Here is a 16,186-nt window from a genome sequence, read left to right as displayed (position 1 = left end):
ACTGTAGCTGCTAAGGATCCAGCCCAAAGACTTTATGAGACTCCTGAGAATCAGGCTGCCTCCTGAGTCTGGGTGGGAGAACAATTTGTGAGTGGCCCAGGGATGAGCCAAAAGCCCCATATCCATTCCTATACTTCTGTGCCATGGCTTAGTGACCCTTGCCCACAACACACCACCAGCCCGCGTGGCAAAAAAACTGCTCTGTCATAAGCGGTGCCGAGCCAGGGGGCACGTGCCCCCCCACCATGCTCCCTCTACCAGTTGCCTGTGGCATCAGGCGTCTGAGAATCAGCCCCATTGTAGAATTTAGCTTAACCATTACTGACCACAACTCACCTCAACCTCTCTGTGAATCTAGTAGCTCTTCATGGAAGAGGAGACTATTTATTAAACTGCTTCATTGGGGAAAAGATCCTGGCAATATTAGAAAGAGAATACCTGTCTGGAGCAAAGAATTAATCATCCTTGCCTGCACTTCCTTTGTAACATGAAGGTAGAAATGTCATCCTGTGATCTAGTTGAGACTTTTTGGTGTGGAGTGATAGTTTGCCTAGGAATGCACCGCCGTCAGTCCCCCAGGGCCCCTTGGTGATGGTTATCCGGCAGGCACAGACAGCCTATTTTCCCCCACTAAGGAAATGATGCCCTATCTAAATAAATAAGCTGCTTGAGTTTAGAAGTCAAGTACAGTGTCTGTTGCACAGACGGCTAAAGGAGATGATTTGTGAGAATCTGTGCTATGCGCTCATGGTTCGTAAATGGGGCGAGGAGGGTTGTTATTACTTTAAGTGTTTATTGGGTGTAGAAGTAGCCATGTGGCCAACTCTGAATTGCAATAAATTTGCAGCTGCAAAGAAGTCCAAATGATTGCACTTAGTATCATAGCAGAAAGGGCAGCATTACTGAAACAGTGGTACTGGTAGGAGCTGCTGTTTCCTACCTTGTGCCAAAACCTCGCCCTGCTCTTTGGTTGTTTGAACCCTGGCTGCTGAAACTAAAAATACATACATAGAGACCTACACCGTTTAGATTTGGATTTCTCATTTGTGTGAGGTATGTTGTGGCCAGGTAAGCATGTCTAAGTGGTAAAATGTACTCATTCAGGGATTAAATCAAAACAGGAAATACAAATTAAAAACCTTTCCTCTAGTCTCTTCTCTGCCTTCATGAACGGGTGTGTGTTTAAATGCATTCTACCACTGCTTCTTTTGCTCCCTGCTTTGTAATATTTTAAAGTGGAGTTGCCTTATGTCTTCCAAAAGGTTAGAGGGATTAGATCTGTTTCCTAGTAGGGAAATGAGGTTTTATTCATGTCAGCTGCTCCTTCGCTGAATGTGATTCTGTATTCCAGCTGAGCTATGCTTAGTACAAAAACAGAAAAAGATGGGGGAGAAAGTTTGAAAACATGGGAAATGCCACAATGGCTTAAACTATCTGTGAGCCTTCACTACTGCTGCTGTTGGTTAAAGCAGTCTAAATACTGTGACCCTGGCTACTTCCTGTCACACAGAGGACCTGAAGAACAGCACTCTTGCCACTGTACATATTCTTAAGTAATTTTCTATACTTACCACCCCTTAGTTTGCCTGAGCCACATCACAGGTGGCGTAGCAGTTGCCTGTCTCTGCCTCCTTGAGTTTCCTTCAAAAGCTAGTGCATTGTACTGCAGAGAAGAGCAGACGCGTTCTAGTTCACAAACTGTGATTATATATACACTTGATTTCCTACACATTCATTTCAAGGTTTGAAGGTTGTTTTGTTTTGGACGGTGGAAATTTGGAGCTCGCTGGGTGAGTCTGAGACACCTTATGAAAAAGAAATCTGTGTCATTGCTGCATTTTGGTTGTTTGTGCAACTGTGAGTAATGTAACTATATTTCATATTTCTTACTCATCTCTGAAAACAGCCGGGAGACCAGCCACAGAAAGCCAAAAATGAAAGGCAATGTATTATCGCTGCTATGGGCAATGCTGTTCCTTATGGATGGGAATACTGCAGTGTGGCACTGTCCATCAAGGAGTGTCAAGAGCAGTCAAAACCCTAATATACAAGTGAAGCACATCCAATGCAACATCCAATGTGGTCCAGGAGAGAGGACCTCCTTTCTGGCCTCTGAGGTAACAGGTACTCATAAGAGGATGTGGAAAAGTATATTTTCCTCTCACCACTTCAGAGCTGTACATAAGGTTCAGGTACAAAGCAGTCTTGTATTACTGAGAAAAATAAGATTTGTCTCAAAAGTGTAAAGCATAAGGATGGGAAATGGGGAGATGTGGACACATGAGCTGTTCTCTTTCAGTAACCCACCCACTCACTTGCCTCTTTGCACCCGGTCTCTTGAGGACATACTATAATGGAGACACAGGAGGTTTTTCAACTTGTAAGCCTTACAGAAGGGGAGGAGGACAAAATCTTTCAGACCTTACTTGGGCAAATTCCCACTGATTTTAGTAAGCGTAATGAATGAGGAGTGCCTGACATCTGCATATTAAACACAGACTTTTTGGGGGCAGGGGATTTGTCAATGATTTATTAACCAACTTGGAAAAGCAGCGAAGCATCATATGAATAAACCATAGTGCTTTTGAAAGGTTAATGTCCTTAAAATGACAAAGTATTTTAGCGGGTTTCTGGATACCACATAAGAAATGTAAGTGCACTAGTGAGTATTTTGCGATGGTGTCCAGACTAATTCAAAAGCTATGAAATTAATATATGGACAGGAAAAATGGGCTAGGAAGATGGGGCTCTTTTTAACTATTAACATAAAAACCTAGTGCTGGCTTAGTTAAAAAAATCATTTTCCCATTTCCAGCATGAATGCCAAATATGACCTAGCTGCAGGAGTACTAACAGTTGCCAATACAATGGTAACTTTGTCATTTAAAAAAAAAATATTATGGATATTTATTCTTTAAGAAGGGATAAGAGTTATCTTTATAGAAATGAAAAATAAACACATTGATTTCAGTTTATATATACTGTGTAAATTGTTGTGCTTAATTGCAAGCTCAGGAAAAAAATTAATTTGAGTTTTATCCTATATGCATATAATCACTTCTGCACAAACAGCTAATACGGAAAGAATATAATGTCACTGCTACAACTTTGTTCTTTTTAAATGATGTTCTTGACCCAATTCTTCTTTTACGATTAGGTTTGGCCAATCAGTTCCCCAGGAGCAGAATCTCATTTAGAAAAAGTCTGTAAACCTACTCTTCCTTAACTGTCTACATTTGGGCGCTCACTTTCCATTTCAAATTGCAGTAAGACAAATCCGATGATTATTTTTCTCAGCGCTATAGATTTAATGTGGGAACTACTTTCCAGAACCGATATGTTTGCCAAATATTCTATTTCATGGGGAAAAAATGCTATTTTGATTCCTCCCTTCCCTCCCAAACCAGATCTAACATAAATATTTCAATATTTGCATTGTCCGTGACACATGATTATAGTCATTAAGGTTTCTTCATGCTCTGTATGTAACAGTATCATAGATCACTGTAATGGTTCAGGAGTTAAACCCAGTGCTTTGACACGTGCACATATTGACTTTAAATTTCAGTGAACAACAACAGACAGTGTCCCTTGAGGAAAACTGAGTAGTAGGAATCACGGGTGTCAATATTTACCTCTTAGGTCACTAAATCCTGATAGTCAATAAATCAGGAAATCTCAGCTCTCAGTGTTGGAGTAATCTGGTTGTACCTTAGGGTAGAATTTGGTATACTTAGTATCTGCTTATAAGTTAGAATGATTTTGCATTTAAAGTCCCCATGGTGTACAGAACTTTTCCATTCAATTTTAATAACATACCAACCCATAAGTCATTTCTATTACTATAACTTTGCTACCACCTCTCCTTGGACTCCTTGAACATAAAGTGCATGCAAATTGAGCAGTTTGCATTTTCCTTTATGTCAGAAAGAGGCTTTCCCCTAAGCTGGTAATGCAGCATCATGTGGATCTATCTACTACAGCTTTATATGACAAGTTAAAACACAGATTTTTCTGTGCATTCATATTCATAATGCTGGGATTTCAGAGAAGGACACCATCACAAAATGCAATATAATCCTGTCTTTTGAGAATTAAAATTGGTTTTCAATTATTAAAAACTAATAAAACTGTGCACTAATTAAAAACTATATGTTAAAAATAAAGTCATGAACAGGTATTCTGGAGGAGATACTCAAATTGCATAAATCAGCATAGTTTCATTGGCACTTCTCCTGACACAAACTCAGGAAAAAGTTAAAAAAGCATTTTCTAACCTTGTAAAAATAACTAAGCACATAAACGCAACTCCTTTTATGATGGTCTTTTCTTCTTTCAGAACACAGGCGTTACTTCAAGACAACTTATTTCAAACCTGTTCTATAATAGCCCTGAAACATCTTCACACTACCCATGCATATGAATTTCCCTGTTTTAAACTCAACATATCCTTAAGTAATTTTCTGTACTGTAGCCCCATAGGTAAAACCCCACAAATACACATTTCTAATGGTAGAGATAGAGTACTCCATTACAAGCAGGTAGACTGTCTGTCCAGAGTACAAGTTCAAAGCCTCCCAACCCCATTCAAGAAAGGATAATGATCCACATTACCTTCAAAAGATGTTTCCACTGATGTTAATGTGTTTCCCCTCACTTGTTTTGATCAAAGGGCATTCAGTTGTAAGGAACAATTTGTAAGTAATTATTTTAAGTTCGTGCAATGTTCTCAAAGGCCCCCCCAAAAATCCATACATACTTGAAAGGCACTCAGCTGTAGGTTAAAGAACATCAGAGTCTATGAGAATGCCAGTTAGAACCAGTTGAAACCTGACTGACCTGGCATGACACCAAGATACCTATTTGAACTTGGTTTCTCATGAATGAGCATTTTCCTTCTGTGCAGAAAGCTGGTTTGGAAAGTTCCCACTGTGATGCTGCTGCATGCCGGGATCATAATCCAAATATAACTATCACAAAATATTAATGCCCAAACAGAATATCAGTAAAAATCACTGCTGTAGGAGGAAGACCTTAGCTGGCCTTTTTACACATTGCACTTTTAGTTGCTCAAATGTTGACTGGCGTTAGTGCTAGCTTGAGTTTAGAGCAGTCATACCTTAAGGTGAAAACCCTTCTCTGATTGTCCCCCACCAGCCCAGCTGTGCCTTGCCACTAGAGGGCTGGCAAGGAGGGGCCTGATGAAAAGCTACAGCTGTGATTTGTCACTATAGGTCTGGTAAGCCAGGACAGGCTCTCCCTATTCCAGATGGGGTTGTGTGCGATATTGGACAGGGGTGGGAACATGAAGCTGGGAGGTGGAGAGTTAATGGGATGGGGGTGGGGTAATGAAATGGGAGGTGGAAAGGAAATGGAGGTGGGGGAAGGATGGTGAAATGAAAGAAGTCATCAACTGAAGGATAAAATAAAAACAAGTCAAAGAAAAAATAATTTAAAAAGAAATGAAGAGGAAATAAATGAAAGAAAGTCTCATGTTTTAATCATTTGGGATTAGGGGGTGGAGGGTGCTGGTCATGCTTTCTGGGGTAGCTGGGAGTGGTAAGGGAAGGCATTTTCGTGGGAGCTACTGCCCTGCCCTGGTAAGGAAGCCCCAGCTCATGGGAATCCGATTTGGCTCCCTACTGTGTCCTCTCCCTCCCCCACAAGACCCCACTCCTGGACCTGTCCATGCCTGTGACCTGGCTACGTAGCACATGCTCTGCAGGCTGCTTGCACAGGCGTGCAACCCTGAGGGTGGGAAGGTCACACCTGAGGGGGCAGGAGGGTGAGTTGCCTTGTTACTGGAAAGTCTGTGCGCACACAACCGAAGGGTGGGGAAAGGGACACAGCACTTTGGGATACTGGAGGCCTGCAACTTGTTGGGGCTCATCTGTGGGGAGCAGCCACACAATAATGGAACACAAGCTGGGTAACACGGATCAGAGATAAAACTGCCTTGGAGTGGCATAACTTTAAGCCGCCTAAAATATGCTTAAAACTAGTTTTGGGTATTAATGTGCAGACAATCCAGGGGTCCAGGAACCACCTAAAATCAATGTGTAACAAGGCTCAGATTTTCAACCACTGATACCGACCTTTACCCCAACTGCAAGTGCAGAATATGAGATAGAAAGAATGACAAGCATGCATATTTAACAAACTTCAAAAGCAATGAGTTCATTAGTGTTAAATGATAATAAGTAAATTGTCCTTGAATGATTGGCCATGGTTTAATAAAGCTTGTCTTCAACTTTATTTTAAAAAATGCATTTCAAACATACATTGCACACTAACAAACTGAAATATAGCAAATTAAGATAAAAATCAATTACTAAGATATTTATAGATACTGAATAATGTATTCATTATTATTCACTCTCATTACTATTCATTTCCTCACCATCACAGGGAAAACATGAAGGTTGAATGACAGGTTTTAAAATATAGTTTCTGTATAAGAAACCAAAATAGCTGAGGGGAAATTTGGAATTCTGAATTTAAAAAAAAAAGGATGAATTGTCAAAATCATGTCCTTTGGCATTTAAAAGACCTATAGTCTTCTGTTATTGCTTTTCTAACTGAACAAACAGATCTTTCAGATTATTAATCTGAATGTTACTTTTTTCTAGGAATGTGTAGGTTTTACTTCAATTCAGCATAGCTGACCTGTAAAATACTTGCAGACATATTTTAAGGTACATGCAAGAATATTTATTTCCTAATATTTCATAAAAAAAGATAGCAACTTTTTAAAAAATCAAGCAAATTAAGGCATAAGGGAAATAGGATAGTCAGTGATAATACGAATACAGTGACCATTTCTTCCATGGAGATGTTTTTCTCATTTGGTGTGTTAATTACTGCCTGTATCATTCTGGGCATTTGCAAAGGTGGGATTTCAGACAGGTTAGAAGGATAAAAGAGACAAGATGCATGTTGCCCCACAATTGCTGTGATGACATGAATGGTTTTCAGTCTATGCATCTAGTCATGGCAATTGTGCATTCAATTTTCACACGCACATATTTAAGATGCATCGGGGGGAGGGGGCGGAAAAAATCAGACCCAGAGTACCTGTGGCCCTGATCCTCAGCTGATAAACATTAGTACAGTTCCATTGCAATCAAAGGACCTCTCGTCTATTTACTCCAACTCAAGCTGTAACCCTAAAAATCTTTATTCTGCCCAATTTCACTGCTAATATAGTCCATTTCCAACATCCATAAAACATTGCTTGCTTTTTTTCAAGGACCACTAACCAATATTGTCCCATTCCAAGCCATTAGTGCCAGAAACTGAAGTTTTCATTAACTGTATGCCACAGCTTTAGACCCCTTTCCCTACACTTATACATCCCTACACTTAGACATGTTGGCAGATGCTAAGAAACCTTTTATCAGTTGCAGATCAGGGAGAGACTGGTCTTTTTTCAATGCTAGATCCAACAGAGTCAATAAGCTCTTTGAGGAAATCTCTCTGGGTCTGACCTTCTGGGCAGCCTCCATAGGCCCCAAACTATGGTAACAGCAGTAGTTCTCCCAGGCGACCTCTTAGTTAAAGATTCAAAAAGAAGATTGTTACCAATTGGCGGCACCAGAAATCTTCCAAGCAGGAATTAATCAGCTTGCAAAGCTTTTACACTCAACTTATCACTCTCCCAGAGCTCTACATATATTCTTTGTGACCCTGTATTCCTCCACCCCCTTTGATCGTATTATATTGAAGTAGTCTCTTGTTTAATGCTTAAGCAGCACCAATGCATGATAACATCAAAACATAAGAGAACATAAAGAACATGAAAGAATATAAAGTCAATAGCTTGGCCTATCACAATACATAAATAGCCCTAGTTAAAAGCCTTGGTTTTACAGAGCTACCCTTATGCTCTTACAGAACATAACTAACAAAGCTAAGTACGTTTTTAGAAGCAAATGCTTTCTGAAACTATTGACTAGAACTACCCCTGATTTGCTCTCTCTTTTCTATTTCAGTTTTTGCCCATGAGAAGACAGACAGACAAAGCACCTTTCTTTCCCCTCATCCAACAGCATAATAAACCAGCAGAGAATCTGGCTTTCAATATTTTGGTTTGGACAGAGGTTAACACACCAGTTGAAAGAAGGAATTCAAGAGCCCTAGTGCAAGAAAGCTGCAGAAGGGTGTACAACGCGAGGCCTCTCCCATCTGACTGACATCATCCTTCCGATAGACTCAGAAATATTTGGGAACCAGTTCCAAATGCAACTCTGGCAACAAGCCACAGGAAGATGCAAAAGCGAGGTTAATACAGCTTCTACCCCTCCATGCAACACTGATCACAATGAAATAAAAACAGAAACTCACCTTGTATCTTTTTTTGTTTCTTTGATTCCCAAATTTAATCCAAGCTAATATTTAACTTTAAGCCATATGGTAGGTGTCGGAAGCCAGATGGACTGCAGTTTGACATCCACTGTTTAGAATCCATCTCACTCTCCGTTTTCGTACCGTGTTTCTTGGCTGCCTGCACTCATGCTAATCCGTTAAAATCGTTTTGCCCATTCAGAAAGTGACATATCGCTTGTACTCAGTTCTATTATGCATCATCACATTATAAGGATGGCAGCTTCATGACTCACTTAATTATTCTGTTCCTTTGTGTTTCAGACACAATTACATTTTAGGCAGAGATTTATTCTTCCTCACATAAAAATTAGGAGCTGAAATCCATGATTCTCTTGCAGTCAATAGGAATATTTCCACTGACTTCACTGAGGCAAGATTTCACTCGTGTAGTTCAAGGTGGGAAACAGGTTTTGGGGGTTTTTTTATGTATACAGTTGTGGCACCTAAAGAATACAACTGAAGTACTGTGGGTATAAGCTGTATGACTCCTTGCTCTGTAAGCTCACAGTGCTTGCTAAGAAAGTCCACATAGGAGATTTAATACAGAGTAAGCTGATGCACCAGAAATTCACACCCTTTCTTACCACCTGCTAACTTCTCCGCACCGGCAAGCTCTAATTAGATGCGGCAGACAAAAGGAAAACAAGAGTCGCTTGTCAGAAGTCGAGCAATAGATTGGCAGAGGAAACGGAAATGATGTTGCCTAACTACCAGTATAATTCCCTCTCCATAGACACTCTGGCACCTTGGATCATAGCAATGCCCAAAATGAGGACAGCACCTTCTATAAATACCTTCTATAAAGCACCTTCTTTGCGCTGGAGTGGTCTAATTCGGAGAGTAAAAGAGATAAAAAAATGAAAGCAAGTGATGGTACGTGCAAGCCATTTGCTGAGAGTGGTCACAGGTGCATATCCCATTACTTGCATACTTTGAGTCTTTCTTACTGAACCTTCATTTTGCTATTATTAGCACCTGGCCCAGCTGGCACTTACAAACTTCTCTTACTTTCTCCATTTTCAGATATGTGATAATCCTATCTACATTATCACTTTGGCAAAGGCTCTCCTTTTGGTCAGCAGTTCCCTTATGAGAACTGCTTTCACTCCTTCCTCCCTTCCCTCCCTGGTTTTACATAGATACAGGGTAAAAACCTTCCTCAGCCCCCCCAATATTGACTTGCTAAATGTGTATCACAACAGCCAGGCTCCAGCTTTGGAGACAATAGGTATCCTCATTTAAGCACGGGTTTTTGAGTTACGTGTCTTTTAGCTGAAGAGCAATGGACCTTCAGGTCATCTCCCCACTGAACCTGCCTGGGATCTTTCCTCCAACCCTATCCCAAACTACATTCAGTCACCACCAAGAACTTATCCCCCTACTCAGAGCCTCCATCTCTCACCCTGTCAGTGCAACAATGCAATATATCTTCTCTGTATACAGTGAAGTTTCCTTTAAAAAAACTATCAGCTTTCAGGGTGCTATGATTCAGTCACTCAGGCAATGTCCAGGAAGAATTGGGAATTTCTGACATTGTGAATAAAATGACTGTACTCCAATTTACACCCGCTGAGCTTCTGACCTATAATATCTTTAACAAAGTTTTCTCAATTACAAATAAAAGTCATTTGTACCCCTCTGACTGCAGCCCACACATCACACTGGAATACTGCATATAGTTTCCTGGATATAGCTAAATGCTGACAGTAACATTTCTAATAAAGTGCAAACTGGAATTCCGCATCTCCACTGGTTAAACCCATATTCAAAATATTTGTTAATTGAAAATGCCTACAGAAACCAATGCTTGTTCCATGTAGATCCCTCTGCACATTTCTACCTGGCTGCAACCTATTGTTCTTAGGCAATTTCTGTTTCTTTTATGATTCCTGATTTGACAATACCTATAGAGGATAAAAAGACAAAAGTGAATCTCAAAACAAGGGATATCAATTGTGTTGATTCCCAGATCAGGATTAGGCTCCAGAGCACATAAACCACAGAAGCCAATGAAACCATGAGTTTGTTTCTGAAAGGGGCCTGTTGAGAAACAGGTTTTTTCAAGTGTTTATGCAAAAATCCTCCAAATGAACCAATTTTCTGTGATGTATTATAAGGAGGGGGGAAAGAGGAAAAATGATCTAAATAAATAATGCCCCACGTGCAATATATGTTCCAAAAAAGTAATGGGAATGAGCACCAAGAGCAAAAACTACCTTAAAGAAAGGAACTTAAATCCACAAAGCAACATATAAGACTCATACAAAAAAAAACAATGTTCACTGCACTGGTTGCTTGCAAAATTAGACAATTAATTCTGTGTAAACTAACCTATCAGGAAACCACACTGTGGGGATTCTGATAGCTGTTATTGCAGTACACTGTATTAAGGAGAGAGCACTTTAATGAGATCCCTGGAGAGTCTATACAGACTTGAATCTTCTTCTTGAAAAGGACATTTTTACCCCATTTAACTGCCACTATGTTACATCTCTGATACATATATGAACAAAAAAGCTATTAAAACAATTATCAGGACCAATAAGCATTGTACTTCTGAGGATCAAAAAGTGACATTATGTCATTTTCACTATATAAGACCCATCAGAAATATTATGTGCATATTAAGAACGGTACTTAATATCACTCACAGACAGTAGCATTCAACAAACCAGGAGCACAAAGAAGGGCTTAATGCACCAGCAAAAAAATCACTACTTGCCAGTATAACCTGTAATTTATATTTTTAAAAGGTTTGGGAAAAAAAACCAAACCATAATGCAACACACACAGAGATAAATTAACTGGTGCAGCTTGTCATATGTAATAAATTCCCCGGTTTGGAATTTTATTCTTGAGGCAGGTGTTAGAATGAATCTTTTACAGTGCAGACTTCAAAATGGCTGTATTTCAGTTTGACTGTCTACTGTAAAACTGTGCTGCATAATATCTTGATTGAAGTGTACTGTATCAATAATGTCAGAGACAGTAGAATTAAATCTCACTTTTTATTGGCTTTTGTTTGCTGTTTCTCAGTAAAAGAAGCACCAAATTTATGTCTGAAAGTCAAGAAAAGCAATACTCTCAGGATTGGAAAGGCTGTTTGGTTTAAGCCTTAGGATTTTTTACTCTCTTTCTCTCTCTAATAAAACGTTGTTATTAAGTGATGCCTGGGATGTATTTGGGTCACAAATATAATAAAACTACCCATTTCCCTTTAATATAAAATGAAATGGTATTAAAAATAAAAAGAAACCTTTAAATGTGTTAGTGATATCAGTTTAGATGGGATATTTCACTTCTCCCACTGTATGTACTGGTAGAAGACTGACTACACTGAACAGTACTATCTAATTTCACAAACAATACCATTAGAGCTAACGGACTACTCATAGGCTGAGAAGGTACTAAGTGTTAATAAAGTTATTAGGAACTGTCCCATTATGGTCATTACTGTTACTGCCATTGTGTTCACTTGACAAACCTATAACACATTGCTGCCAGGGAAAATGTGCTGCCAAAAGAGCTGTCGCACCGTTGGAAAGACATCCTCGCAGAGCACTCACAAAAGGCAAGATCACAATTTTAGACGCTCTACAATGAGTTCAGTCCTAGTGTTAGCTCTGCTGACTTCCTGAGAGAAGGCAGTCCCTACCCAGGGAAGTACTGCAGTAGAAAAAGTCAGCTCTCAAAATAGCAAAAGTGTTATAAGTGTCCCCAATCGATTCTACAATCCTGGGAAACAGAAAGAATTCAAATATAAACTTCAAATCTGAAGAGCGCCAAAGACATCTCTCTGTTAACTGTACTGTCTAAGAGCACAGAATATGGGACATCCTATTGTTAAGAACTGTTTTCCAGTTCTGATTAAGAGATTCTGCACCCGGTCCCTATAAATATTCTTCACATTTGCACCCAACGGACCAAGTATTTTGTTCGGCAGACTAATTGGTTCACAACCCCTGCCAAGTATCAGCCATATCTTTCCCAACTGCCATAGGCTAGTATCATCATTAGCTGAGTGACAATCTCCTAGAGAATTTGGACTCTTTAATCTCAGCACTCCCTCAGGAACAGCCGGCTATTATGGGTTAAACCCATCACAGCTTCCCCGTCACTTCTTTTCCTATACTGTACCTCATTGGGGAGGAGAAGGTGGCATACAAAAAATATATGGCCGTGTCTCCCTGAAGAGAATAGCCAGAATCAATCTATAGGAAATAGTGCATAATGTAGGAAAGGCAGACAGTCAAATCTTCAGATAGTTTAAAAAATGACCAGTGTAACTCCCTCCCTTCAATTTTTGAGGGTCAGCATATGGTCTTGCAAAAGGGCAAATCAGTCTGACTGCTGAAGTGAATGGAAGTATTGCAGTATGAATGAGATCAGCAGCACAAGGTAGAGATTATTCTTTATTAATATATATTATTTATATTATTTTCACACCAAAAGCCCCTAGTCAAGATAAGGAGTCCATCACTGCAGCACATGGTAAGAGACTGATGCCTGCTCTGAAGAAAAGATCCCAAATAACCCAAGTCAGGAGGAGATCAGAGACATAGGCGATGCATAGAGGGGGCATGTGCCCCCCCCTGAGAGCACTGGTGCCCCCCCCCTCCCCCTCAAGAGCAAGTTTTCTGGCTGGTAGCGGAGCACGGAGAGCACTTGTGCCCCCCCTGAAATTTGGATGGCCACTGGGGGACCCCCTCGGTTGTGCCCCACCGGTGCCCCCCCAGACTCAGGAGGCACCAGTCACCCATGATCAGAAACAAGTGAAAAGTCTTGGAATAAGAATTCAGAAAACCAAGGCATAACAGCTTCACCAGTATGCAGGGGAAATGCAAGGGGCTCCTCCTGCACCAGACAGGGAAGCCTTTCTAACTTTTCAGTTCTGCTACTGAAAGCCTTTGTTTTCCCTTGCTTGTACTACCAAGAGCCACTGCTCACTTCGGGTATATACAAGCATTACATTTAGATGTAGGTCAATCTAAGGCTGGGTGTGCAGGCATTCGCAGGGCTAAAAAAAAACTATGACCCAGGGGCACTGACTTTTACTTTGCTGTGGGGGGGCGGGGGGGCAGCTAAAATGACAGACATGTAGGCATTCAACATATTTTGGGTGACAGCCATCTTTCCGAGGGGGGCAGGGCCCTTGAGCCCCCATGTACTTGGCATCTCTAGAGTGACCTCAGTTGAACTAACTTTAGATTGGCCTGGGGTTAACCCACTCTAAAATGAGTTAACTCGGCCTAATGCATGCCTGTATGTGTTCACAGCACAGCCGGGTCTGGGAAGTCCAGACAGTTACCATAGCCCTGGGGCTGTGCTGTTTCCTCCCAGCCTCCCCAAATTTGACTGGGCTATTTTTAGCCCTGTGACTACCCCTCCTAACTGGGCAACCCTAACCCTGGACACACCAGTCCCCCCAATCCTGGCAGCCCCTCCCTACCCTTCCCGAAGTTACTTACCTTGAACTGCCTGTACTGTTCCCAGCAAATGGTATATGTCCACTAGGCCTGTGTGAATAGGGAACTGTTTGATTCGGGTTCGGATTCAGCTGATTCGGATGCCAGCGATTTGATTCGGAGCTCCAAATCGATTTCCTGCTTCTATTCGGAGATTCAGCCATAGGGTATAATGGGGAATCAATGATATATCTATAACTTTTTTGTTTTGTTTCTGATTTTAATGAAACTTTCAGTGGTGATAGCCTCTGCTGAAAGCATGAAGCATCTCAAGTTCAAAGGAGATAGGTACAGGGGTTGGGGGAAACTGCACCCCAAATTCTTGAAAGGAAAACTCATGTCACGTGTACGTGTTAAGCCACAGCATGATCAGCACTGCAGGGATGGTAGCCCCTGGTGAGGCCACAAACTGAGGGGGAAACTGCACCTCCAGCTGGTGATAGGCAAAACTTGTGACATGAGTGACACTGTGTGTGTATTACGGTGCAGCAGGGTGAAAGCTGCAGGCCTGCTAGCCCCTGCTGGAGCCACAAAGCCTGCCAGCTGTTGAGGAGATCGGTGCAGGGACTTCTGGGTTCTGGGGCCCTGCACCTCTAGCTGCTGACAGGCAAAACTCATAACATGGATACTTGTGCAACTGACTGTCTCTGTCTTGGAGCAGTGATTGTCTGTATTGATTATTTCCTCTCCTTAGTCTGTGGTTTTGTAGGTGTTTAATCCTTGCTCATTAACTCATTATCTAGTAGCTACAAGTAGCTAGCTACTGTGTATTGAGCTGGTCCCTGAGTGAATCATGATTGATTGGTAACACAGTAGCTTAGCAGTCAGGCCTGCAGTAGTCCCTCCCGCCTCCCCCCCATGCCCCAAGACGGACACAGTTGCACAAGTACCCATGTCACAAATTTTGTCTGTCAGCAGCCAGAGGTGCAGGGCCCCAGAACTCAGAACCCCTGCACCCATCTCCTCGACAGCTGGCACACCTATCTCCTTGAAACTTGGCAGGCTTCATGCTATCAGCAGAGGCTACCATCCCTACCAGTTTCATCTGAATCAGCCAAAAGACAACAAAGTTAGAGATATTTCATTGATTCCCCATTATACCCTATGGCCAAATCTCCAAATCTTTTCCGAACCAATTCAGAAGCTCCAAATTGATTCAGAAAGCTTAAAGGTTCCAGTGATTTGATTCAATTCAGATTCATAGATTTGGCCTCTGAATCATCCAAATCATCTCTGAATCCGAAACATGATCCAAAGCTTTGCAAAGCCCTAATGCCCATACCACTCCCACTTTACACTTAGCTGCCTCTACCTAAACTGGGTCCTGAGAATGCTTGTTCACAACTTCAAGACCTGAAGATTGCTGGCTACATATATAGTTCCCTTATACCTGGACCACTATCTGTTTCCCAGGGTCTAAAGCATTAATTGGCATGTCTGACTAGTTCAGTACTACCAAACCCCCATCTTCCAAAAAATCAAGTCTGGACCACAACTTGAAATTGGGTTGAAAACTTGAGATTTTATAAATAATGGACCTTGGGTTCTTTTTTTTTTTTTTAGCTTCTGGTTTTTGTGTTTTTAGGCTGTGCTTTTCTCCTCAACCACTAAAGCTAAAAACCATATTTCAGTGGAAGCCAATTTTCTACAGGTGGGGTTTGAGGAAAAATAAAAACAAAACAAATACTCAACATATATGCACTATCTAAATATCTATCAGAGATATTTGTGATAAAGAGGAGAAAGAGCTGGCATAATGGCTTTTGTTTCTGAGGCAACTAATGAAACCTAAATCTTTTCTGAGTGCATCTACATCAGACGCTTAATACGCAATAGACTGACTCTACTGAGCATTAGCGTGTCGCGGCAAAAAAGTGCGCTAATGCATTAACGTGTAGTAGAATTAGCCTACTGTGAATTAAGCATCACAAAAAGACCATGCACCATTGCTACCGCACAGTAGTGCCAGCTACTGTGCATTTACGTAGTACCTTATATTAGAGGTACTATACTTAAAGTAGCAATAGAAACAGCACCTTAATGCACATGTAGATGCACCCTCTGTTTCCTTGTCTCTTGACCAACTCTACTTCTCAATTTTTTTTTTCCTATTATCAGAAATCTAGACTTTCAGCTGTCTTTGGGTATATAGAGTTCTTGTAGTATGCTGTACACAAATAGGTACTATATATGGGGTTTCTGCCAAAGTGGAAACAAAATTATAATGATAGATAATCAAAATTCTTCAAACTAGTGTTGTCTTGTCATTAAAAATGTCTCTTCTCCCCCAAAACAACAGGTTGGGGGGGAGGGGGGCTTGGATTCATATGCTTTTA

The 16,186-nt window shown here is 41.0% G+C and overlaps 1 protein-coding gene across 13 annotated transcripts in view; it reads right to left on the bottom strand.

Annotated features, from left to right (window-relative positions):
* The window catches only part of CHL1 (cell adhesion molecule L1 like), a 186,815-nt gene that overhangs the window by 148,481 nt on the left and 22,148 nt on the right, over nt 1-16,186 (bottom strand). Inside the window, exon 1 of one of the 13 annotated variants that reach the window (XM_019499712.2) lies at nt 4,615-5,168. The exons of 10 other annotated variants lie outside the window; for them this stretch is intronic. The gene's annotated coding sequence lies outside the window, so the exon portion shown is untranslated. Of the gene's footprint in view, nt 1-1,571; nt 1,700-3,635; nt 3,732-4,614; nt 5,169-16,186 lie in introns of those variants that run through there. 2 more of the 13 variants (XM_019499713.2, XM_019499710.2) reach the window with 2 other exon arrangements.

Source organism: Alligator mississippiensis, chromosome 12 (assembly GCF_030867095.1).
Source record: "Alligator mississippiensis isolate rAllMis1 chromosome 12, rAllMis1, whole genome shotgun sequence".
Lineage (NCBI taxonomy): Eukaryota > Metazoa > Chordata > Crocodylia > Alligatoridae > Alligator > Alligator mississippiensis.
This window is presented reverse-complemented; position numbering and strand designations above follow the sequence as displayed.